A 27,500-nucleotide genomic window follows, 5' to 3' on the forward strand; every position below is an offset into this window, starting at 1 on the left:
CAGCGCCTGGTGGGGGGGTAAAGGGTGGAAGATTTTTTCCGATCTCCCAGGTCAGCATAACGTGCAGACATGCTTAGTGCCTGAACCCCCTTCGTGTGTAATACACAAGCAGAAGATCAAATACGCACGTTAAAAATCCTGTAATCCGTGTCAGCGTTCGGTGGGTTATGGAAACAAGAACATACCCAGCATGCACACCCCCGAAAACGGAATATGGCTGCCTTCATGGCAGGGTAAAAACGGTCATACACGTAAAAGCCCACTCGTGTGCATTCGAGTGAACGTGGGAGTTGCAGCCCAGGAACGCAGAAGAAGAAGAACTACGACAGAGTGTGCACAGTGGAGTGATGGCCTAGAGGTAACGCGTCCGCCTTGGAAGCTAGAGAATCTGAGCGCGCTGGTTCGAACCACGGCTCAGCCGCCCATATTTTCTTCCCCCTCCACTTGACCTTGAGTAGTGGTGTGGACGCTAGTCATTCGGAAGAGACGATAAACCGAGGTCCCGTGTGCAGCATGCACTTAGCGCACGTAAAAGAACCCACGGCAAGAAAGGGTTGTTCCTGGCAAAATTCTGTAGAAAAATCCACTTCGATAGGAAAAAACAAATAAAACTGCTCGCAGAAAAAAAAAAAAAAAAAAAAAGAGCCCACGGCAAGAAAGGGTTGTTCCTGGCAAAATTCTGTAGAAAAAAAATCCACTTCGATAGGAAAAAAAACAAATAAAACTGCACACGGGAAAAAATGCAAAAAAATGGGTGGCGCTGTAATGTAGCGACGCGCTCTCCCTGGGGACAGCAGCCCGAATTTCACATAGAGAAATCTGTTTTTATAAAAAGAAATACAAATACAAATACCACAGGGTGCCTCAGAAGGGATTTGAAACTGAAGGCAGCCACACTAAGACCACGGGAGGAAAAAAAAAAAAAAAAAAAAGAAAGAAAGAAAAAGAAACAAACAAAACAACCACCTCACATCAACAGAATTGCTTGGGCTTGTTGTTGCTCTGTGACTGTGTTCGCAATGACTTGCTTTTTGAGAACAGAGTCATGTTCAAACCAACAGAATGACTGCGAACAGTGAGTACTGAAGTGACTTGTGAGTGACTGGTCGGTCACCACACATGCCAAGCACGAACTGACGGCACCAGCCAGTACAGCTAGCTGTCGCGCACACTCAACCGTACTTCTGCCGCGGCGCCCTCACACACACACACACACACACACACACACACACACACACACACACACACATATATATATATATATATAATTATGTCAGAATGATAAATGATTATACATCTCTGCGTATGTAGGTTGACAGACTGCGGCTTTGTTTTCCTGGTCCGCTTTTTGGGACGAGCTGGTCTGCGTTGGTCGTGGGTTTGGTTCTTGTTGATATGAAAAGTTCACAGGTGGAATCGGTGGCCAAGTGGTTAATGCATCATGCATCATCCCGGCGACGAGGGAAACGAGTTGCCCACACGGGTTCGAGACCCACATGTAAGGACAAGGGATTTATATTTTAAATCCCGCTTACCCCCTCCACCCTGCTTTTCACTTGGACAGGATGCGAGTGTTGTTTGTTTGTTTGTTTTTTTTCTCCTGATGAGACGATAAACCGAGGTCCAGTGTGCAGCATTCACTTTGTGCACGTAAAGGAACCCACGGCAGCAAAAAGTTTGTCCCTGTGGCAGAATTCACTTTGATAGTAAAACGAGTACATTTGCAGACAGAAACACACACACACACACTCTCTCTCTCACACACACACACACTGACACAGACAAGACACACACACTCTGTCACCCTCACCCTCCCCCTCCCGCCCCCACCACCTTCCTCCCTCTCACGTCCCCTTGCATAATAAGGCACACGACCAGTTTCCGCTCCCCGGCTCGCGCACTGCATGTTTAGTTTTGATTGCACGGAGGATATGCATAGCGCTGTGCGTGCTGCCCGCGTTATCGTGCGATCCGTCGGGGGGGGGGGGGGGGGGAGGAGGGGGTGATGGGGGAGGGGGGGGGGGTCAAGTCCCAGAAAACACACACACACACACCATCTTACCGTCTTTTTTGTTGTTGTTGTTGAAAGTCTGGGGGGGTAAAGTTGGCGAAGGATTGATGTGGGGTTTTTTTGTTTTGTGTGTGTGTGTGTGGGGGGGCTGTTTTGTTTTGTTTCTATTTAGTTCATTGCTCTTTTGATATATTTTTTTCTTGTTGTTTTTATTTGTTTTGTGTGAGGGGTGAGGGGATTGCGGGGTGGGGTGGTGGTGGTGGTGGTGGTGTTGAAATGAGGTGGAGAACAGAAGAAGGGGGATGGGGGTGGGGGAACCTGTTTTGAGTGTTACGCATTGTTGTTAAGAAGAAGAAGAAGCATCGCATATTATTATTTGACAAGAGTTTTTTTTGATAGTTATTCACACGCACACGCACGCACACACACGCGCGCGCGCGTACACACACACACACACACACACACACACACACACACACACACAAGCACGCGCTCTTTCTCTCCGTATTTCTTCCTTCCGTCTCAGTCCAGGTGTCTGCCCCCCCACCCCCCTCTCCCTCGCACCCCCCTCCCTCAGGCCCCTATCATCATCATAACGTAATGTGTCCGTCTGTTTCTGTCCGTCTGTCACACACACACTACCATCACCATCACTATCGCCACCGTCACCAACACCATCACTATCGTCACCATCACCACCATCACCATCATCATCATCATCATCACTATCGCCACCGTCACCATCTCCATCACCACCACCATCATCATCATCATCATCATCACCATCACCCGTCTGTTTCTGTCCGTCTGTCACACGCACACCATCATCACCACCATCATCACCATCATCATTTTGTGTGTGTGTGTGTGTGTGTGTGTGTGCTTTCACACGCCTTCTTCATTGGCCAAAAAAACCAACCTTTTTTTCTTCTTCTTTTTTTGTTTTTTGTCAATATAACATGTCAGTTTTCGATTAATACATTGTTTCTAAATGTATTCAAAGTAGTTCTTTAGTTCTTTGAATAATCAGTTTTCATGGACTATTTCAGTGATTATATTAACATGATACATGAAGTGCATTCACACACACACACACACACACACACACACTCTCTCTCTCTCTCTCTCTCTCTCTCTCTCGCGTGCGCGCGAGCGCGCGAGAACAACAGTCACGAGAGAATCAAGAATCGGGAATATTTAAATCCTTTAACCTCGTTTGAGGCATGGAGGAAATTTAGCATGCCAACAATCGCAGGTATTTTTACAGCGAAATGAAAGGTAAAGAGCAAATATAATCTATTGAATTGAGTTAAAAACAAACAAAGAATACACACACACACACACACACACACACACACACACACACACCCCGATGGAATCATCTTGAAACATTTCCCATTTTGACAAACCTCCCCACTTTCAGACGCATACACGCGCATGTACATACGTACGTACTCACACACGCACGCTCACACACACACACGCACGCTCGCACATACGCGCGCACACGCATACACACACACACACACACACACACACACACATAAAAAAATTTTTTTGTCCCGTATCACTAAAGACGTTGAACTGAACTAGAAAAAAAAGAGAGAAAGAAAAAGAAGAAAAGAAAAAGAAAAAAGCTGCAACAAAAACAACCCCCAAAGAAACAAGAAGAAACGAAGACATAGTTGACCGTGTGTATATGATTATGCAACAGCGTGTTTTACTGATAACACATTTGCTTATTTATCATCATTATTGTCTTATTTTATTTTAATTTACTGTTATTATTATTATTATATATATATATTTTTTTTTTTTAATTATTATTTTCTTATTTTATTTTTTTGAATTTTTATTTGTTTATTATTATTATTATTATTATTATTATTATTATTATTATTATTATTTTCTCAAGGCCTGACTAAGCGCGTTGGGTTACGCTGTTGGTCAGACATCCGCTTGGCAAGATGTGGTGTAGCGTATACATGAGCTACTGATACTGATACTGATACTTATTGATAACACTTCTCTTGGCGTCAGATCTTCAGTTTTCAGTTTCAGTTTCAGTAGCTCAAGGAGGCGTCACTGCGTTCGGACAAATCCATATACGCTACACCACATCTGCCAAGCAGATAGATGCCTGACCAGCAGCGTAACCCAACGCGCTTAGTCAGGCCTTGAGAGAGAAAAAAAGGTGAATAAATAATAGATAAATACATAAAACAACAACCCAAAAAACCAACTACTACCACTACTAATAATGTGTATAAGGCGCAAAATCTTGATGAAGTCAACAGTAAGTTTCAGTTTCAGTTTCACTTTCTCAAGGAGGCGTCACTGCGTTCGGACAAATCCATACACGCTACACCACATCTGTTGAGCAGATGCCTGACCAGCAGCATAACCCAACGCGCTTAGTCAGGCCTTGAGTGCATGCTTACATATTTGTGTACCTATGAAAGTGGATTTCATTTTATATAATTTCGCCAGAGGACCACACTCTCGTTGCCATGGGTTCTTTTTCAGTGCGCCAAGTGCGTGCTGCACACGGGACCTCGGTTTATCGTCTCATCCGAAAGACTAGACGCTCAGTTTGATTTTCCAGTCAAACTTAGGAGAAAGGGCGAGAGCGGGATTCGAACCCACACCCTCACGGACTCTCTGTATTGGCAGCTGAGCGTCTTAACCATTCTGCCACCTTCCTCCTTAGTCAACAATAAGCGTACATAAATAAGTCAGATCTTCAAAGCACGGTGCCCTACTGAACTTGGCAAGTGATGAACTGCCCAGGCCAGTGTGAACAATACAATCAAGTCTGACTGCATGCTCCCATTCAGAACCTCCCCGTTTCTGAAGACAGCAGTGGAGTGGTGCCCCCAGAGTGGTAACGCGTCCACGCAGGAAGCGAGAGAATCTGAGCGCGCTGGTTCGAATCACGGCTCAGCCGCCGACTATTTTCTCCCCCCTCCACTAGCTAGACCTTGAGTGGTGGCCTGGACGCTAGTCATTCGGATGAGACGATAAACCGAGGTCCCGTGTTTTCAGCATGCATTTAGTGCACGTAAAAGAACCCGCGACAACAAAAGGGTTGTTCCTGGCAGAAATTCTGTGGGAAAATCCACTTGGATAGGAAAAACAAATAAAACTGCACGCAGGAGAGAGAGAGAGAGAGAGAGAGAGAGAGAGAGAGAGAGAGAGAGAGAGAGAGAGAGAGAGAGAGAGAGAGAGGTGGCGCTGTAGTGTAGTGACGTGCTCTCCCTGTGGAGAGCAGCCCGAATTTCACACAGAGAAATCTGTTCTGATAAAAAAGAAATACAAAAAAAATGTAGTTCATTAATGTACGGCATGTGATATAGCTACACGTTCAAAGTGGCAGAGAGTGTGCTTTCCACATAATAATGATGATGATCATAATAATGATAACGATGATGATGATGATGATAATGATACACTGGTAATACCAACAACAACAATACCAACAACAACAGCAATAACAATAACAGCATTGCGACGACGACGACGACTACTACTACTACTACAACGACTACTACTACTACTACTACTTCTGATGCAGCAGCAGCTGCTACTACTACTACTACTACTACTATTGCCATCAGTGATGATGATGATTTTGATGATGATTGATTGATTGATGGTGATGATGGATTGATGGTGATGATTGATTAATGGATTGATGATGATTGGTTGATGGTGATGATTGATTGATGGATTGATGATGATTGATTGATGGTGATGATTGATGGATTGATGATGATTGATTGATGGTGATTATTGATTGATTGATGATGATTGATTGATGGTGATGATTGATTGAATGATGATGATGATTGCCGTTTACATTTCCTAGGCAGTGTGATCTTGGCATATTCACAATGATACGAAAAGGTTTTGTGCATTCATAGACATAAATGCATCGGATTACATCATACAAAAAACAAGCGTGAGCGCACACGCGCGCACGCACACACACACACACACACACACACACACACACACACACACACACACACACACACACACACAGAAGAGAGAGAGAGAGAGAGAGAGAGAGAGAGAGAGAGAGAGAGAGAGAGAGAGAAGTTCAAGAAGCAGATTAGTCACAATATAGATAGTTGACAGAGGGGAAGAAGCGTGTTTGGAGAGACTGTTTAAAACTTGCGCCATCACTCACCGTAGAGTCAAAGACGGGGGGGCAAAGTATATAGTGGGTACCAAAACAGAGGTATCACCGCATGAAGCGATCGGAGTGATCATATCACAAATCTAAATGGGTAGGTTGTGGTCCTATGATTACTTATGATCAAGGAAAACTCGCAAAGATGATGATGATGATACCAGCTTGTCGTATTCAAAAAGTTTCAGTTTCAGTTTCAGTAGCTCAAGGAGGCGTCACTGCGTTCAGACAAATCCATATACGCTACACCACATCTGCCAAGCAGATGCCTGACCAGCAGCGTAACCCAACGCGCTTAGTCAGGCCTTGAGGGTATTCAAAAAGAAGAAGAAGAAAGAAGAAGAAGAAGAAGAAAAAAAAAAAGAGAGTTGTCTTGTTAGTCACTCGAGGAAAATTAATTATTCTTTCATGCAGTGTACACTGTTATGTTTATTTATGAACTGAGCGCCCTGTGTGTGTGTGTGTGTGTGTGTGTGTGTGTGTGCGCGCGCGCGTGCGCGCGCTCAAATGTTTAATCTTTGATAACGTATGAAGAAGAATGTTTTGTTTTGTTTTGTTTCCCGCACACAGATACATACTTTCAAATCACCCTCACACACAAAAATGAATATATTTATTGTGTTCGAGTATTTCCGTATTGGGCTATACGGATTTACGAATGGCAATTTCGGCGATTTGAAAGAGAGAGAGAGACAGAGAGAAAAGAGGCTGTTTTCATTTTTCTTTTCCATCAAGTGTATAGTTCCTTTACCTTACCTTCCTTTAAAAAAAAAAAAAAATTCTTTTTAACATTCTTTTAAAGTGCACTACACGAAGTTTTTTTTTTTTCGTCGGCCGCATAAACAACAAAAACAAACAATTTAAAACAACAATAGCAAAAACAACAGCAGCAACCAGAACAACATAAAAAAAAAACAACAACAACAAACAAACAAACAAAAGATCCCAGAAACGAAAAAAAAGGTACCTAATAATTTGACTTTTAGATGATCACAAGAATGTATAAATAGATTACAAAAGAAAAGTACATTAAAAGTTTATTAAAAGAAAAAAAAGAAAAGAAAAATTGCGGGTATACTGTAATAGTTTTACAGAATGTAGGTACTGAATGTAGGCATGTGGTAATCCTCGTTTGTAATGATAATGATCACTGAACTTGGCACGCGCATGACAGTGATATAAAGTTATGATACAGCCTTGTATGTAGGTAGAACCTGCATGATCCGTCTGTCTGTCTGTCTATTTCTCTGTCTCTCTGTCTGTCCGTTTGTGTACTTAATTAATTTTTTTTAAAATTCATTTATCTATTTATTTAAGTAATGATTGATTGATTGATCGATTGATTTATCAGTGAGTGCACGAGTGTTGTAAACTGTACAAGGAATGATAATTATACTGCGCAGCAAAAAAAAAAAAAAAAAAAAAAAAAAAAAAGGTTGCCTCAATATTGGGAATCAGTTCACAGAACTTTTTGAGAAGTCATCCCTCTCTCTCTCTCTCTCTCTCTACTTATGCTTTTGTGTGTGTGTGTGTGTGTGTGTGTGTGTGTGTGTGTGTGTGCGCGCGCGCGCCAGTGACAGGCCGCGGTATTTGGTTCCTCTTTTCCAAACGACGTTTAAATTATCTTCTTTTCTTCATTTTCCTTTCATTCATTCTTTCTTTCTTTCCCTCCTTTTTTTGGGTGTTTTTTTTTTTTAATATAATTTTTTTTTTTTTTTTTTTGTATTTTAAACATTCTTCTTTTTTTCTCTTTTTTTTAATATAAACCTTGTTCTTCAGAACAGAATGCATCCGGTCTGATCATGCATATGACGCTTTGAGTCGTCTATTCTTTCTTTCTTTCTTTCTTCTTCTTTTTCTTCTTGTGTGTGTGTGTGTGTGTGTGTGTGCGCGTGCGCGCGTGCCATTCTTTCAGAACTGAGAAAGAGAGCGGGAAAAAGTGTCACAGAACACTGGTACTTAACAGAGCAAAAACATCGTATCGTCCCTGCGGGGTTAAAATATATTGTGTCAAATATTTGTGACTCTTGTCTGTTCGGTTCCAGAGTCGTTTGCTTAGTTTGTATTTTGTAATTGTGTCTTATACCTACCTACCTCTTGGCTGTTCATGTGAGGGTCATGTTATTTCTTTAAAATGATTTTTTTTTTTTTGTCTCTTTGATTTGTCGATTTATTTGGGTTTTTTTTGTTTGTTCGTTTGTTTATCTTTTTTTTAGTTATTCATTTATTTATTTGTTTACTAATTTATTTATTCATTCGTCCATTTGTTTGTTTCCAATTCAAAAGACTTTATTGTCTGGTGCAAACAATTAAAGTATTAATTAATTAATTACTTCATTTATCAATTATTCAATCATTTTGCATTTATTTTGCATCTGTTTGTGGTAAGTTGTCTTGTTGGTCATTGTTCCGATGAGACGATAAACCTTAGATCCCGTGTGCAACTAGTTGGCACTCAGAGTGGAGCACGTTCAAGTGTCCCCAGGGATAAAAAAAAAAAAACCCAAAAAACAAACAACAACAACAAAAAACAAACAGGTTGTCCCTTGCCGGCAAAATTCTGCAGAAAAATCCACTTTGGAGAACAAACAACACTTGTGGACAGTTTTTTTTTTGGGGGGGGGGGGGGGTTGGTGGGATGGGGTGAGGGGGGTGGGGGGGGGGGGGGGGGGGAGAAAAGAAAGAAAGAAAAAAAGAAATATGGATGACGCGGAAGTCTCGCGACGCGCTCTTTTCGCCGGCGGCGTAGAAACGCTGGAATTTCACGGCAGCGAAATCTGTTTTGACGAAACGTTATTTTTATGCAGTACAATACAATACAATACAATACAATACAATACGAGTCAGTACAATACAATACAATGCAGTACCATACAGTACCCTACAACACAAATTGATACGGAGGGCGGAGAACGGGTCCAGCGTATATCATATTTTCATGATTGCTTTTCTTCTTCTTCTTCTTATTGTTGTTGTTGTTGTTTTTGTTGTTGTGTTATATATATATATATATATATATATATATATATATATATATATATATATATATATATATGTATGTGTACATGTGTGTGTGTGTGTGTGTGTGTGTGTGTGTGTGTTGGTTGTTGATGTTGTTTATAATTTATTTTAATTTAAACATCAGAGGGTCTACAGATTGATGCATTGAATATCATCAGGAGGCGTCGTCAAAGATTGCGGTTGCATTAACTCACTCAGTACGGCCAGTCCTCTCTTCTCCTCTACACAGACCCCTCGGATGTCCAGTGGGTGTCTTAATGACCCAACCTTTAGCTTCCGTCGTCAGACTTGTGGTATTCTTTGTCAACATTCACCTCTTCAGTATAAGAGCCTTCCGCTTGCAATATTTTGATGATGGTAATTGGGATGAAACGCTGTTAACGTCGTCTCTTTCGCCGTTCGTATGGAAAGAGTTAAAAAAAAAAAAGAAGAAGAAAAAGTTATTTATTTATTTTACTTTTTTTCTTCCCCCCCCCTCCCGGCGTGTTTTTAGTATGCGTTATATGTAGCCTGTCCTCTTGGCACCGTCTTTTGTCGTTTATTCTGTTCAGTTGTTTGTTTGTTTTGTTGTATTTCTGTTTTCTTTGATTTCATTTATACGGTTAGACGACTGTCTGAATTATTTGTGATGTCTACTATGACCATTGAATTCATTTCTCATGGTTAGCTCCATACAAACTAGTTGATAGATATTTTGCAAGACACAGCTAATCTTGAACTCGCTCGCGCTTGCTTTCTATGTCCATATATAAAGCTTTATGGATGTGTTTGCATATTATGTAATCACTTAAAAATGTGAGCAAAAATGTATTATTTCTCTGTTCTTTCTTCTTTGCTGCTCCTCACATCTGGAACAACCTTCCTCATCATATCCGTGCATCTGATTCTGTTTCTGCTTTTCGCTCATCACTAAAGACTCGTCTTTTTAAAACCTATCTATAAGTACTCTCAGCTTCCTTTTCTCCAACACCACCCATGTCAGCTCACTTTGGATGTATGTGGAGTGAGAAAGGGAGAGAGGTGTGTGTGTGTGTGTGGGGGGGGGGGGGGGGGGGGGGGGTGAGAAAGAGTGGTCATGAATGTTTTATGTTACTTGTAATATTTTTCTTTCATGTAAAGCGCCCTGAGCTCTTAGTGAGAAAGGGCGCTATATAAATGTACATTATTATTATTATTATTATTATTTCTTCAGCAAGGAATCTTTTAGAGGAACAGAAATGCTGATTGTATCCATGTTAGAGATGCTTGGACATGCGGCCAGTGTCATGACGTATTTATGTGGATGTGAACTAACGCGCAGAGACTTTTTCGCTCTTTAAAATCACAAACACACACACACACACACGCACGCACGCACACACACACACACACACACACGACTTACGCCACTGCATAGTAAGTAAGGTCACAGCACCACCACAAACTGATACGCGCCAGACACTGCGCAGCTCTTTTGAATCCGACACACAATCAGTTACACCACGCAAACAAACAACTGCTTGCAAACACCGTGCAAGGACACTGCTGAGTTTTTATTCTATTTTATTTTAGATTTTGAAAAAAAGAAGAAGAAGAAAAAATTATTTTATTTTTGATTTCTTATTATCAGACCCACAATCAGCCACACACACACACACACACACACACACACACACACACAGAGAGAGAGAGAGAGAGAGAGAGAGAGAGAGAGAGACATACATACATATACCGCACTCACTCACAGACGGGAAACGACAAAACAATTAGCTCTCAAAATCCTTCTAGAAAGGAGAAATGTTCCATTAAAAACAACATTTAATCTAAAAAGAAAAGAATAGAAAAGAAAAAAAAAAAAAAAAAAAGAGAAAAAGGTTTTCCAACCTGGTTCAGTTGCAAACACTTGAGTTGTGAAACACTTGTATCCACTTCAGAAGATCACACTTTCTTTGTGACCTTTTCCGTGTCTTGTTTAACTGACATCGGGGAAAACAAAAAGACTACGAAGAAGAGAGGTTTTCGCCATTGGTGCGAAAGCGCTTTGATTTGTCTCTGCACAAGATTCAGCGCTATATAAATACCATAATAATAATAATGATTATAAAAAGTTGGTAGTGGCTGGGTAGGGTTTGGGATGTGGGGCTGATGGGAGAAACTTTAGCTTACTTCTGTAGTTTTGATCTCACGAATACAAACATTTTGTGGAAAGGGGGGGAAAAAAAAGAAGAGAGTAATCACCGGCTGTTCAGCCGATATTTGAAGTTAAAGGAGACACACAAAAAAAATTGAAAATGAACATCTTAGTTTTGTTGTTGTGGTTGTTAGTTTTGAGATTTTGCAGGTTCATAAAGATATGTGGGCGATCAAAGCTTCAAAATTGTCTGATTGCGTTTTTGCTCATCTTCACAGCGATACGCACTCGCACGCGTGCCTCCGCCCCCGTCCGCCTCCCCCTTCTCACACACACAGACGCACAAAACGAAACAAAAAAAAAAGAAATTCAGTTACGTTACTTGGGTTCGTGCGCATGATTTGTCACAGACACATACACACACACACATATACATACATACATATATATATATATATATATATATATATATACATACAGATATACGCATCTCTCTCTCTCTCTCTCTCTCTCTCTCTCTCTCTCTCACACACACACACATGCGCGCGCGCGACATTTTGTCACGTTATTTGCGCCGTGCGCATTCTCTGTCACACACACACACACACACACTCAGAATTAAGCGCGCGCGCGCGCGAAACCGTGTTGTCTTTCTTTGACCAGACATCAACAATTTATATATGATTATAGATGTGTGTGCAGTATATATATATGATAATAGATGTGTGTGTGTGTGTGTGTGTGTGTGTGTGTGTGTGTGTGTGTGTTGATGCATGTATAATCTATTTATCTGTCTATCTAATGTATGTATAATCTATCTGTCAGTCTAAATGAGTGTATGTTGCTTGAAATATGTATAATGATAATGATAACAGCAGCAAAAACAACAACGATGATGATGATGATGCAGACGATATCATCATCATCATCATCATCATGATGCGCGCGCACATGTTATTCCAAGCTGTTATTCACTGTTTGCGCCACTGATTGCTTCGTTCGTTGATGTTTAACGCTTTTCTTCGTTTCGTCTCGCGTAGAATCTCAGTGATCCGATGTTAGACTGATGTTCGCACCGGAGTGAATCGGAACATGTTGGTTGGCGTCGTAATGTGCAGAAGCTCATTCTGCACTTTTGTCTGACTGTCTTGAGAGCAAAAGATAGGAACAGTCTGTGTGTGTGTGTGTGTGTGTGTGTGTGTGTGTCTGTCTGTCACACACACACACACACACACGCGCGCGCGCGCGCACACACACACACACACACACACACACACACACACACACACACACACAACCACCACAGATTGTTGTTGGAGGGTGATGATTCTATTTTCCTGCCCTCGTTGTGTGTGAATCGGGGGACATCAGTTTTATTGTCACAAGAATTACGCTGATTTATCTTACACTTACATGATTGAAGCAATACATAACTTGAAATGAATAAATTAGTAAATAGATGAATAAATAAATAGATAGATAAATAAATGAACTCGTAGTTACATAAATACATACTTTGATGAAATAAACGCAGCCAACTATTTTATTCTCTGTCTCTTTCTCTCTCTCTCTCTCTCTCTGACTGCCCACCCCTCTCTCTCTCTGTCTCACGTTCTGTGTCTGTCTGTCTGTCTGTGTCCAGAATTTTTGCACGCGCGCGCACACACACACACAAACACACCCACACGCACGCACGAAAACGCGCACATACTCATGACACGTGCGCGAATGAACAGTGGCTTATTTGTCTTCGGAACATCATCTGTAGGTGAAGGGCGGAAACTGTAGTCCGAGACTGGGGAAGAAGTAAAATGCAGTTTGAAACAAAAATGAAACGCTTGGATAGTGACAGTATGGAAACAGCTGAGGATCTCTCTCTCTCTCTCTCTCTATATATATATATATATATATAATTAAGACTGTCTGAAAGTTACTTTGATTATTCTAAAATTAAATGTCTTTCTGACTGACAAAGGGCATCAGGCGACAGAGATCAATTGAAGACTTGGAAGAGACAAACTTTTCTTCCCCTCCCGAAAACCCCCCCACAAAAAAACAAAACAAAAAAACAACAACAAAACAAAACAAACAAACAAACAAAGGAAAAAAAGATCTGTTTGAAATCGGACACAAGTTAATCAAATAAAACGTTTGTCGGAAAAATTCTAGGAAATCATGTAATTCACTTTGCGATGTGTCTTTGCTCCCACCCCCAACCCCTCCCTCTCTCATTTATATTGTAACAATTTATTCTAAAAATGTGACGTTGTGGACAAGGTGTGTGTGTGTGTGTGTGTGTGTGTGTGTGTGTGTGTGTGCGCGCGCGCACGCCTGTGTGTGTGTGAGCGTGCGGCTGTCCTCTCTATTCACCTCTCTCTGTTTCTCACAGAAAAATCAGTTTAGATACAAACTCCAGAACCCCTGGCTGGTTTACCCCAGAATAATATTCAGTGGTCAGTTACTGTGTTATAATGCTTGATGTTCGGTTCGTTCCTTTATTGACTGACTTGTGTAAACAAAGTGAGTCTATGTTTTAACCCGGTGTTCGGTTGTGTGTGTGTGTGTGTGTGTGTCCGTGTGTCTGTGTGTCCGTGGTAAACTTTAGCAAAAGAAGTTCCTGTTTGAACAAAAAATGATAATAATGACTCCTCTTGTTGTTGTGTCAGAATAAGAGGTCAAAGTGCCAAGTTTAGAGAATAAAAAAAATATAAATATAACAGTAAATGCAGTTTGCATATAATTATGCTTCTTTTTAAAAAAATTTTGTACCCATCCCAGAGTGCAATATTGTTTTAAACAAGATGACTGGAAAGAACTGAATTTTTCCTATTTTTATGCCAAATTTGGTGTCAACTGACAAAGTATTTGCAGAGAAAATGTCAATGTTAAAGTTTACCACAGACACACACACACACACACACACACACAGAGACAACCGAACACCGGGTTAAAACATAGACTCACTTTGTTTACACAAGTGAGTAAAAAAAACAAACAAAAAACTGGAGCAACGACAAGCGCAAGCTACCATCCGAACGGTTGCGTGCTCAATGAAAATTTTAACGAACACGTTTAAGCACATAGGCCCATAATATTTACTAACAAACGCAGCGGTGAAAACTAAACAGACAATAGTCGATAAAAAAAACCCCAGTAGAAATGCTAATCAGAATGTGTGAAACAATGCACACAATATGTTACTTTCATTTTCAGCGAGTCATTTGACATGGCTGACACGTGCTTGTTGTGTTGTGCTGTGTTGTGTTGTGTTGTGTCTTTAATTTTGTTAGTGTTTTTTTTTATGTCCTTGTATTTATTTTGCTCAGGGTGTTTTGTTTTCAAGCCGATCCCGACATTGAAATTTTCTGAGCAGGTCGTTTTGTGTCTCTTGTCAGGTTCTCAGCTGTTGCTGTCTTCCTCCTGTGCCGTGGTGGTGGCTTTGTGTTTGTTGCCTTTCAGTTTCCGTTTCTCAAGGAGGCGTTGTTACTGCGTTCGGACAAACCCATATACGCTACACCCACATCTGCTAGGCAGATGCCTGCCTGACCAGCAGCGTAACCGCGACGCGCTTAGTCTGAAGCCTTGAGTGCATGAATATGATATTTATGTACATATCAGAGATGGATTTCGTTTTTGTTTTTTTTTGGTTTTGTTTTTTGTGCCAGAGGACAACACTCTCGTTGCCATGGGTTCTTTTTCAGTGCGCCAAGTGCGTGCTGCACGCGGGACCTCGGTTTATCGTCTGATCCGAATGACTTAGACGCTTGGTTTGATTTTTCCCAGTCAAACTTGGAAGAACCCAACGCGCTTAGTCTGAAGCCTTGAGTGCATGAATATAATATTTGTGTACCTATCAGAGATGGATTTTGTTTGGTTTTTTTTTTTGTTTTTGTTTTGTTTTTTGCCAGAGGACAACACTCTCGTTGCCATGGGTTCTTTTTCAGTGCGCCAAGCGCGTGCTGCACGCGGGACCTCGGTTTATCATCTCATCCGAAAGACTTTGACGCTCGGTTTGATTTTTCCCAGTCAAACTTGGGGAGAAAGGGCGAGAGCGCGGGATTCGAACCCAGACCCTCACGGACGGCTCTCTGTGTTGGCAGGTGAGCGTCTTGACCACTCTGCCACCTCCCTTTGTTGCCATTTTGTTTGTTGTAACGTGAACAAAGAGTGTGCATTGTTGGGTAGTGCGAGAGGGTGTGAACATTCCCTGATAACTGAGACAGTGCCGGCTCTTTTGTTATAACTTTGCATTCGTTCACGTGATTGAGTTTTGACGCGGTTAATTTGTTATTTGTTTTTGGTTGAAACAGTATTTTCTTGTTTTAAATTTCGAATATATATATATATATATATATATATATATATATATATATATATATGTGTGTGTGTGTGTGTGTGTGTGTGTGTGTGTGTGATCACAATACAGCACAGAACAGGTCAACAATGAAATCATACACACGATTCCCTTTCTGATATATAAATACGCTGCCCGGTATAAGTATGTGGCGAATGTCTTCAGAGTTAGAAATTCATTATGTACTGTTTTTCACGCTTGTTATGTTCCGTTTGTTTGACAAGTGGTGATCGTCTTCAGTCTGAAACTATATATTTATGTGTTTGTAAAGTAAGAGCGAGGGGACTTAGTGTGAAAATAAGCCGTCAAATTTTGTTGAAAAAAAAGAAAAAAAGAAAAAAAGAGAGAGATATATGTGTGTGTGACGGATGTTCTTCGCAAGGTGGAAAGTTATAGCGATAGTTTCTATTTTCTAGCAGGTCACAGAATAGAATAGAATATGTCTTTATTACCAAGTGTACCGGGGTCACAAGGAATGTTTGAGGAGGGGGGTGGGGGTGGGGGGGATAGTACACAACAAGGTACGAACATAAATCTAAAACCATACACAAACACAGGTACAGTAGAAAATAGGATACATACGTGTGCATATCAAAATAAAAACTTGTTCATACTCACACATGCACGCGCGCATGCACACACACACACACATGCACACACACACTCTCTCTTTCTCTCTTACACACACACACACACGTTTGAACAGAAGCCGCATTTTACATGTGGATGGGGCTGATGACGAGATGTTGATTGCACAGGTATGTAATCTACCACTAAACATGGCAGGTGGTGTTGCTGCAGAAGCGCGGGTTTCTCCGCTTTCAGGTACATAGTGTGAAACCGTCTTGTCTTTTCAAAAAACACGTCACAATACACACACACACGCACACACACACACACACACACAAAGCGCGCACAAAAAACAACTCAACTTTGGACAGGAAAACTAGAACTTGACCCCCCGCCCCCCGTAACGCCCTCAGTCTGTCTCCCCATTTATGCCCTGTTTTCAAGAAATATCTATGTGTGAGCATAAATTAATCTCTCTCTCTCTCCCTCTCTCTCTGTTTATTTCTCTCATTCACCTTTATCTACAATAAATTTATATTTGTGTATCAATGATCTAGAATGTGTATGCTGGTTTGGTACAATCTTTTTTTTTTCTTTCTTTCTTGATCTTTTCATTAAAAAAAAAATTCTTTCATCTTCTACCTCCTTTTGGAGGCAGGAAAAAAACCCAACTGTATGCTTACTAATGATATACTCAGTAAATGACATTCTTTCATTCATTTATTCGCGAGACAAAAATCCCGAGCTTTCTGATGTCGGGTCAAAGCAGTGTGTTAAAAAAATACCCTTTATCGAATTAAGTTTTCACAAACATTTACTTTTTTTTTCGGGTGTATTCGATGTGTCGCTGATGGTCAAGATATTAACTGCATTTGGGTTGTTTTTTTTCCCCTGTTCCATGCAAAACAGGTTTGGGGACGATGGAATGCTTTTTATTTACATACATTTTTTTTTTTTTTTATCCAAATGATGATAAAGTATTTATATAGCGCTGAATCATGTGCTGAGACAAATCAAATAGCTCTGACACACCCCAGTCATTATCACGCATAATATGTACAGCTCTGAGTCAGAAGGTTGAACAATGACACATTCTCTGAATCCTTTATGTAAGGTCAAGGTGTTAAGGAAGAGGCGACAGCACCGGTTTGAGGTTGTGCGCGTTTTGTATCATTTGAAATAGTGACGTGTAGAAATGCTTATGTTCCACAAAACGTTTTTAATTAGTCTAGTTGTTTTGGTATGTTCCGGCGTTGAATTTTTTTTTAATGTCTTTGGGTGACAAGTCTGGACATGATATAAATGATTTTGTTTTCACCAGTGATAACTTACTGAGAAAAAAAAAAGTACGGTTCCTTATGCAGAGAAACAAACCATTACTTCAGTTCAATGACGCCAGCCATGATCAGAACAATTCAGTGATGAATCACAGCTGAAAAAAATTATATTCTTGAGCAGTCTATTATATTAATACAATCTTTTGGCAAAGAAGACGAGTTGTTGGCAGGTAATGAGGTTAGGAACTGAAGCTTATTCTCGTGGTAGATCGTGGACTCGTTGTGGCAAGGTGTTTGAGCCGGGTCATTTGCATTTCCTTGGACCAATTAACAAGCACAGGATGCGTCATTCCTGAAGCGAAAGCTGGTGGCTGAAGTAAGAAGAAGTCACTCATTCCAAGCCACGGATCGAGGAGGTACTGGCCGCGGAACAGAAAAAGCTGCAATGTCCAGCCCAGCTGTCAATCACCCCCTCCCCCTGTGACATGATTTATCAGTGACACACAGTTACGTCATACCTTACTAGTGAGTCAGGGCGGGATCGGGGATTGTGCTGTTTAGCGGCCTGGGTCTGGTCAGGCTGCACCTAGCCAGCTACCTGTTGATGGCGGCACGGGCCTGACGGTCGCTGTCTGTCTGGGGCCACAGACGGGCGCACAAACTGGCGGGGAAACGAGAGGGAAAAGAGAGAAAGTTATCGACAGACTGGCATGTCATCTTGCTCCAAAGGGAGATAAAAGTATACACAACCCCGCATCAGGCCACGCGCTCGGAGGGGGAGGGGAGGTGTCGCGAGGCGCTCGCGGCCAATGAACGGGCGGCGTTATTTTTAGCCGATTACGCACTGTCTGCTTTTGCAGGTTGGGTGCATGGCGGCTGGCTGTGTGGTTGTGCGTGGCGCGATGTGTGAAGGGAGTTGCCTCTGTGTCTGTGCCTGCACTGCTTGCAGCAAGTCGGAGGCCGCCTGCCTGACGGAGCAGTTTAGAGCCGCGCCGAGAAGTACTACTACTCCCAGCTTTACTTCTGTATCCGCCGACACTCGCTATACTGCCGCTTCACTTGCTCCTTACCAGCTTTTTTGCCGCCGCCGCCGCTACCGCCGCTAAATAGCTTTTTCTTCTTCTCCACACCACTACCACGGCTTCCAGCAGTTGTGTGCTCTTCATGTCACTTGGTTGCTGTGTTGTTGTCTGTGTGTGCGCGGTTGTCGTTGTTGTATCCCCAGGAACAGTCTGCGTCCTCGGAAGCCGTCTGTGAAACTTGCCTGTCGTCGTTGTCGTCGGCCTGGATCACCCCCCCCCACCCCTGCCCGTGGTGACCATAGGGAAAGGCGGAGTGAAGCCCTGTGAAGGACTTGATCGCAAAGAGGAGTGACACTTTGTGGAGAGAGAGCACCACCCTGACACACATTGCTCTCGACAGCACAAGCCCTCTTCCTTTCTGTTACTACTCCACCGGCTGGCTGTTTCTTCTCTCACGGCTGAGTTCTAGAGCTTTTTGGTTGTTGTTTGTTTTTTCAGGTTCTTCTTCTTCTTCTTCACTCTAAGACAGCCGTTAGACTAGCACCAAGCAGTGTGACGTGTTCGTTGGAGTGAGTAGGACACACAACCCATTCCACGCCACAGCCAGGCCAAGTATGGAGAGGTAAGGGGAGACTTCAGTTTTTTTGTTTGTTTTTCAAATCCTTTTTCGTTTTGTTTGTTTTTGTCTCGTCGTCGCTACTGCTGTCTTTGTTGTCTGTCGTGGTCTGAGCGTCGATCGTTGTCAAGCTGACTTGCCTTGCCTTGCCTTGCCTTGCCTTGACGGCGTGGCTTGGGTCAGGTCATACAATACTGTGACTGATCGGGAAGACAAACCAGCGTATGCGTGTCTTTTCCGCTGGGATTTAAGCTTCATGTATCTATCTGTCAGGTTCTGTCCTGTTGGCGCAAAATCGTAAACTGGTTTTAACGCAAAATTTCATCATATTAGTATCCAAGAAACTCTGCAATCTGTCTTCTTTTGTGGGGGTGGGGGTAAGTTGGGGGGGGGTAGCCACCCGAAAAGGTGTCCTTAAATGTGTGTATGAGGAAAGAAAAGGAAGACCAGAAGACAGGGCAGATGGTGCACGTATCAAGGCAGGGAGGGGATTTTCGGCCTCAGCCGCCAAGCCAGTAATGACCTGGGTGAACGGGGGATGGTTCACATTGTGCCCTCACAAAGAACGAATAAGGCGGTGTCACTAGAGAGTGGAGGAAGGGGGGGTCACGCCAGGCCACACTGCCCACTAGCCTGGGAGAATGGAAGGGAGAGGGGGGGCTCAGGCAACCCCTCCCCAAACCTTCCTTCCACACTCCCAGACAAGTATAGTGCGACAGCGGTGGCAGGGTTAGGGCTTAGCGAGCTTTTCGTTTAAACCATCCATACTACTACCACAGCGGACACCCCCCCCCCTCACCTCCCTCACCTCCCCCCTCTTCCACCCCTTTTATCTAACAGCCTAGCGTCGGGGCCTGCCGAGGTGGAACTGATTGGGGGCTGTGGTCTCGTGGTGTTGTTTCCTTTTAACATTGGACAATGGAGCTTGGCAGTGGAGCAGCGTTTACGGCACCGGGATTAGTAGACCCCGAGACCCTGCGGTCAGGGGATTTTTTTTTTTAACAGTACAGTTTACCTTGGGTCAGCCCCCCCCCCCCCCACCCCACTCCCCCATCCGTCCGTCCACCGCTTGTGCCAGGGGCGATTTTATTTGATCGTTGACAGTGCCCATGTGGCGGTGCAGAGATTTGTCCACTTCTCTTATATACAGCAATGATTTTTTTTTCTTTTTCCCTTTTTTCCGTGTGGAAACCTATTGTTAGCAGCCTTTTAAGACGTTGACTTGAATAGTTTTATTTTTTTATTTATTTATTTTTTTTTTTGAGAAATAATAGAACAATTCGCTTCTCTTACGTGCAGCAATTTTTTTTTCATTTTCTTTTCCCATTTTGTTTTTCTTGGTAACCTATTGTTAGCAGCCTCTTGAGATGTTAACTTCAATAACTAAGTTAATTTATTTTATTTTATTTTTGTGCGAGAAACAATAGAGAAATTAACTTCTTATGTACAGCAAGGATTTTTTTCTTTTTCTTTTTTTTCTTTCGTGGTAACCTAGCAGCCTCTTAATATGTTAACTTAAATAGTTTATTTTATTTTTTGAGAGAAACAGTCGAAAAATTGACAGATTAGAATTGGCAAGCAAGTCTGTACAAACATATGGTGAAAAGAAACGTCATCACATAATCACCACTGCATAATTTCAAGTGAGATAAGAGAGAGAGAGAATATTAACGTCATGGAACATGGGCACGGGCAAAAAATGCTGCCAAAGAATTCTTCAGATAAGAGAAAAATGAATGTTGATTAATATATATATATATATATATATATATATATATATATATATATATAATATACTGCATGTGTTTTGTGGTCTGCATTTTCATTTTGATAAAAGAGAAAATGAACCTTATTCAACTCGTGCACAAAAAAAAAGAAAGAAAAAAAATGCTGTGTGTTTGCTGAGAAGTTTAAGATAAATAAGAGAAAATTAGAGTAATTAAATATGTGAACCACACATGCAAAGGTTTGATTGTTTGCTGAAGGAAAGAAAGACAAAAAAAAAACAAACCAACATGTGCCTTGCTTATTTTTTACCCTCATTAATAAAGAATTTGTTGTTGTGTGCTAACACTGGCCCCCCCATCAGTTGATAAAATTGTGATGTTATTTTTAGTGCGTTGATTTAATGGGTGAGGAAGAGAGAGGGGAAGATGACTGTTTTATTTGGTGTCAGCTTGCGCCGTTTATCTTTATTTTCTGTGTGTGTGTGTGTGTGTTAATGATGTTTGAGTGTAATTGTTTTGTTTTGTTACAATCGTTTTGTTGATGTGTGTGTGTGTGTGTGTTTAATGATTTTGAAAACTTTTTTTTTTCCACTTTATGTGTAAACAAAATATGTGTGTATCATGATACATGATTTTCTTCTCTGTTTCTTGTTTATCTTTCTTCCTCTTCCGCCCCCCATTCTCTGTGTATCTTTTTCCTTATTTCATGGTTTAAACTCAGCCCTCTTTCTCCTTTTCTTTTTCTCAGTCACTGATTATTGTTGAATGCATTATTATATCCTGTCAGGTCATGAAGACAATAATTTATGAAGCATGGTGTTCAGAATAACACAGTTATGACTGGGGATTACAGTATACCTGAAGAATCAAGACATTGCGATTGTGAATCAGAAAGTGTAGAAACAAGTTTTGGAAATGTGTGAGAGTATGATGTAAAAGGGAGAGAGAGAGAGAGAGAGAGAGAGAGAGAGAAAGGGGAGCTGTATAAATGAGGTGTTCATACATGTATACATGTGTGCGCATGTGTTTTGGAGAGAGAGAGAGAAGAGCTGTATGAATGAGGTGTTTATACATACATGTGTGCACTTGTACATGTGTGCACATATGTTTTAGGGAGAGAGAGAGAGAGAGGTGTATAAAATTTAATGAGGTGCTTATACATACATGTGTGCGCTTTTATATATATATATATATATATATATATATATATATATATATATATGTGTGTGTGTGTGTGTGTGTGTGTGGGCATGTGTTAGAGAGAGAGAGAGAGTCATATGTGTGGGCATGTGTTAGAGAGAGAGAGAGAGAGGGGGGGCGGGGGTGAGCTAGCGTGAACAAAGTAGGTTTAGGGGAAATGAGAAGGGACTGGAGAGAGCGTTGGCAGCCATTCATGTGAGAGACATCGGATGGAGGAGGTGGATGCTTTTAGCGGTTACTTAATGGAGCCTGTTGATCACAGCAAGGGGCTCGCTCTCTCCCTCCCTCTCTCCCACTCTCTCTCTCTCTCTCTCTCTCCTTCTCTCTCCCTCTCTCTTCCTGCCTGTCTCCTCCATTGTCACCAACACGGCCCCGCCAGCACGCTTCACCGCTCTCGCTGTTACTGTCTCTCTCTGTCTGTCTCTCTTTCCCTCCCTGTGTGTGTGTGTGTGTGTGTGTGTGTGTGTGTGTCTGACTGTCTCTCTCTCTGTCTGTCTGTTTTATTCTGATAAGTACCTACTATGTCACCAGAGCTTTTCAAGTAATGACATTAAATATTCCAGTGTTCAGTGTCTGTCTGTCTCTCATTCTCTCTCTCTCTCTCTGTCTTCAGTTTTCTGCCGCCACTTACTATTAGTCACAGCATCCTTTCCCTTACCTAAACCTACCAGTCCTACTCTGCTCTCTTGCTCCATGTCTGATTTCTGCTCTCCCTTCCCCCTCCACCCCCCCCCCCCCTTTCTCTCTCTCTCTCCAGGTCTCTGTCTCTCTCTCTCTTTTCTGTCGCCTCTTTTCACACGCAGCAGTCACTGCATCCCTTCAGCTATACTGTGGTTTTGACCTTATCCACCCCCCCCCTCCCCTCAAAAAAAGAACAACAACAAAAAACAACAACAAAAACAACAGCTGTTGTCTTGTTCCATGTCTGAATTCTGACCTCTCTCCTCCTCCCCCCCCCCCTCTCTCTCTGTTTGTGTCTGTCTGTTTCTTTCTCTATGTGTCTGTCTGTCTGTTGTGCACTCTCTCTCTCTCTCTCTCTCTCTCTCTCTCTCTCTCTCAGGTGGAGAATGTGGATGCTTCATCTGTTTATCAGTATTTTTTTTTTTCATTTTGATTTTATTACATGTGTGTGTATGTGTATATATATATGTATGTATATGTATATATATATATATATATATACATACATACACAGTATGAATATTTAACACTTTTATGTATTGCTCTTTTTCCGATATCAACATTAATTTAACAATATGATGTTTAGACCATGTACCTCTGTATGAAGATCAGCAATGTGTTGAGATCCTCTCTGTATCAATCGGGTGGGGGGTGGGTGGGGGGGAATCAAGACTAAAAGTAGTGGACGTTTGATGCTCCTGTGGGGACAATTCATTTTAATCTCTGTCTTTCAATTCTCCACAGTTAAGGCTTTCCATTACATTGTATTATGTGGATCCTAACATATAAAGATTCTTTGCGCGTGCGCTCGTGTGTGTGTGTGTGTGTGTTGTGAGCACTGTGTCTGATTGGCGTGTAATTGTGAAGTGCTTTGAAAAGTTTGAATGCACATTATAAATGTACTGTTGTTGTTATTATTATTATTATTATATTTGGGTTTTTTTTTTATTAATTGATGTATATGGTGTTTTTCTTAGACTATTATAACCAGTCTGAAATATTTTCAGAGAGGGGGGAGGGTGGGTATTGTTCTGTTACACACACACACACACACACACACACACACACACACACACACACACACACACACACACAGACACACAGCGTCCAACACAAAACGTTCCGTGGTGAAAGTCTAATGAAACACAAGTGGCGCGCATTTCATTGTCTGGTCCCGACATATGGTGACAGTGTGTGTGTGTTTGTGTGTGTGTGTGTGTGTGTGCAGTGGCCTTTTTTTTTTTCACAGCAGCAAAATACAATTGCGTGGACTGTCACCAGTTTTACGGCTTGCCCATGACAGAGTTGGATAAAATGTCTTTCTGCGCTGGAACAATCCCCCTTTTCAGTGCGGAGTGAGTGAAAAAAAAAAGAAAAAAAAAAAAAAAAAAGCAATCCTGGTTGTGACAGCTCGAGGGAGGAGAGAGAGGGGGGCTTGCGGGGATGGGTGGGGGGGGTGGGGGGGGGGGAGGCGATTGTGAGAGTGTGAGCTGGTGAGTGAAGAAATAAAGGCGGAGAGAGGGAGGAGGAGGAGGAAAAAACAGGATTTTTTTTTCCCCCTTTTCTTTCATCACCTCCCTCCTCCCACACACCCACACGCACACATACATACAGCCCCCCCACCCCACCTACCCCCCCCCCCCCCCCCCCACACCCTTCCCCCCCCCCCCCCCCCCCCCCTTTTACCTTGGTGGCCAGAATGGCTGTAGCAGCTGTGCGCTTTGTGTAGCGATGATTGGAATATCAGGAAACTAATCACATTAGCTGTGGTGGGCCAGGCCACAGCCCTGGCACTATAGCCATTGTGCCGCGTCAGCAGAATAGAAAGGGGGAGAGGCAGGGCACAGAGAGAGAGAGAGAGAGGGGGGGGGGGGGGGGAGTGAGGAGAGAGGTTTTTTTTTTTTTTTTTTTTTTTTTCTTGCTTGCTACTGGCCCGGCCAGTCCGCGGGTACTCTCCCCCTTTTAGCTGAATTAATGGCTGTGTCAGTTGTCTGACCTCTTGTACACTTGGTTCCCATGTGGTTCACTCACCCCTCCCCTCCCCTTACCTCTCCTTGCTTCTCTCTCCTCACTACTAACTACCCCCCTCTCCTACCCTTTCCCTCGTGTGTGTGTGTGTGTGTGTGTGTTTCTTTCTTTATTGCTCTCACACTTGTACTGAGAGCAGTAAAAGTGCTGTATATAATTATGTTCATATCCTGGTTGTGACAGCTCGATGCGGGGTTGGGGATTGGGGATGGGTTTGGTAGGGGAGAGATGGGGGACTAGAGTGTATCAGAGTGTCTGTCAGTCTGTCTTTTCTCTCTCTCTCTCTCTCTCTCTCTCTCTCTCTCTCTCTCTGTCATGCATCTGGTATTTGTTTAGAGTCGATTTTTTACTAAGCGGGCGAGCTACCCCCCCAGGGTGGGACTGTGACTGACTGGTCAGTGGAGGAATCGGAATGAATGTGGTTGCTGCTGTGATCAGTGTGTTAGCCGTCAGTTGTTGTCTGAACCAACCATACTGCACTGCGGCTTTCCGTCTGCCGCTCCTGTATGTGTTGTGTGCTTGTTTCATCAGTACGGAAGGCAAGCGATGTCCAGAAGAAGAACTTTTGAGGAAAAATAACAAAAAACAAAACAAAAACAAAACAAAACAAACCCCACGTCCTTCCCCCCCCCCCCCCCCCCCAAAAAAAAAAAACCCAACCAAAAACCATCCCTTCCCCCCACCCCAAACACTCCCCTCCTCCCCAAAACAACAAAAAGCCTAAACAAACCCAACAAACAAACCAAAAAAACTGTCGTCGTGGGAAGAGCCATATTATAGTTATGTGAAATGCCAGAAGCAATCCACGTGTGTGTGTATGTATGTATATATGCTAACCACGTAAAGTTTGTTTTTTTTTGTACCGTGTTGAACTTTGCGAGGGAGTTGGAGGGAGAGTGGAGCAATGAGGGGGGTGGGGAGGGGGGGGGGGGGTGTGAGAAGTCGGTGTGGGGGAGGTGTGAATGGTTGATTGGGTGGGCATTTTTTAATTAAAAAAAATATATGTATGTATATATATATTGAGTGTTTTGTTTCATCAGTACGTGACTACCGTGTAGATGTGTGACAGATGGGTCATGTCAGCAGGTTGGTTTGGGGGCGGAGGGGGGGGGGTGGTGTGTGGGGTTGCCGATTGTATCTATTTTATGGGTAGATAGATAGATAGATAGATGTTAGCCTTATTATTATCATTAGTAGTAGTAGTAGTTTGTAGCAACAGATTTCCGTGTATGAAATTTGGTCTGGTCTCTCTGGGGGGTGACCGCATCATTACAGTGTATAGCGCCAGTATTTTTTTCTTTTTCTTTTTCTTTTACCATTAGAGTGGATTTTTTTTTTTTATGGGGGGGTGCGGGGTGGGGGGGTGCGTAAAATTTTGCCAGTAGGGACAACCCTTCTGTTGCCGTGGGCGTGTTCTTTTCACGTGTGCAAAGTGCAAATTGCACACACTGGATCTCGGGTTTAATTTAAGATAAGTCTCCTCGGAAAGAGTAACACCAGTGCCACCTTATTTTAGGTCAAGTGGAGGGTGGGGGGAGGTTAGTTAAAAAAAAAAAAAAAAAAAAAAAATCCCGGTCCCAGTTTGGGACTCAAACCCTTGTTGGACGCTCGCTTCCTAATTGGGTGTGTTACCACAAGGCCACCTTTCTACACAGTGCCGCTCTAGTGTCTCACAGCCTCCTCCCTCCCCCCCTCCTCTCCCCTCCCCTCCCCTCCTCCCCCTTCTCTCTGCACCTGTTGGTCACCCCTCTCCCTCGCCCCCCCCCCCCCACCCCCCCCCACCCAGACTTCTTCCACCGTCTTGCACTGATCTTCCCTTCCCTTCCACCCACTCCCCCGACACACACACATACACACACACTCTCTCTCTCTCTCTCTCCCCCTCTCTCTCCTCCCCGTGTTGAAAGGGAATGAAAACTTTTACTGCTGATATAGACGTATTGAACTTTTATTTTTATTTTTAAAAATTTTTTTAAAATATATTTTATGTAGGAATGATGGTGTGTGTTACATGTATGTATGAATCACTTGCTGATGATTGTGTTCCACACCCAGGGGAGGTCTTGTCTGTCTTGTCTTAATTTGTATTTAATTTGTATACATAGATATCAGTCCATCCGTCAGTCCTGTATGATACCTAGATATCCGTTTCTCTGTCTGCCGGTCTGTTTATCTGTAAAAAAGGTAAACAGCTGTAAAAGTGGCGGAAACGGTAGTTTGGAGATGGAAAAAAAAAAGTTCTTCATCCACCACCCCTTACTCCACCTCCTATGAAAACATTAATTAATATGTCATTTCCTGCTGATGTTTTTTTGTTTTTTTTCTTTTTTCTTTTTCCTTTGGGCTGGAAGGAGTGAGTTGGTGGGGTCCCACTGCTTTCTTTGTATGCCGATGATACTGTCATAATTATGAAGAAGAAGATGATGATGATGATTCATCATCACCATTATTATTATCATCATCATCATCATCATCATCATTATTATTATTATCGTTATAAAGTAAACAACAAAGTTGAACAGAGACGACGCACGGCCAGGGAAGCTTTTCTCATTCAACCCCCCCCCCCCTCCCCTTTTTTTTGTTGTTGTTTATTTTATCTTCTTTTTCTTCTGTTTGTTTTGCTGACGTATGACGAGAATAGAACCAGACTTGTGACATGCAGACATGCTCTGGTGAAGTCTGCCA

At 42.4% G+C, this 27,500-nt stretch overlaps 1 protein-coding gene across 18 annotated transcripts in view; it reads left to right on the top strand.

Annotated features, from left to right (window-relative positions):
• Window positions 1–27,500, top strand: part of LOC143289164 (muscleblind-like protein 1) — a 262,220-nt gene that overhangs the window by 109,215 nt on the left and 125,505 nt on the right. For 7 of the 18 annotated variants that reach the window (XM_076598086.1, XM_076598087.1, XM_076598079.1 and 4 more), the window contains exon 1: window positions 18,338–19,182. The exons of 1 other annotated variant lie outside the window; for it this stretch is intronic. The gene's annotated coding sequence lies outside the window, so the exon portion shown is untranslated. Of the gene's footprint in view, window positions 1–18,333; window positions 19,183–27,500 lie in introns of those variants that run through there. 10 more of the 18 variants (XM_076598083.1, XM_076598084.1, XM_076598073.1 and 7 more) reach the window with 6 other exon arrangements.

Source organism: Babylonia areolata, chromosome 13 (genome assembly GCF_041734735.1).
Source record: "Babylonia areolata isolate BAREFJ2019XMU chromosome 13, ASM4173473v1, whole genome shotgun sequence".
In the NCBI taxonomy this organism is placed as follows: Eukaryota; Metazoa; Mollusca; class Gastropoda; order Neogastropoda; family Buccinidae; genus Babylonia; species Babylonia areolata.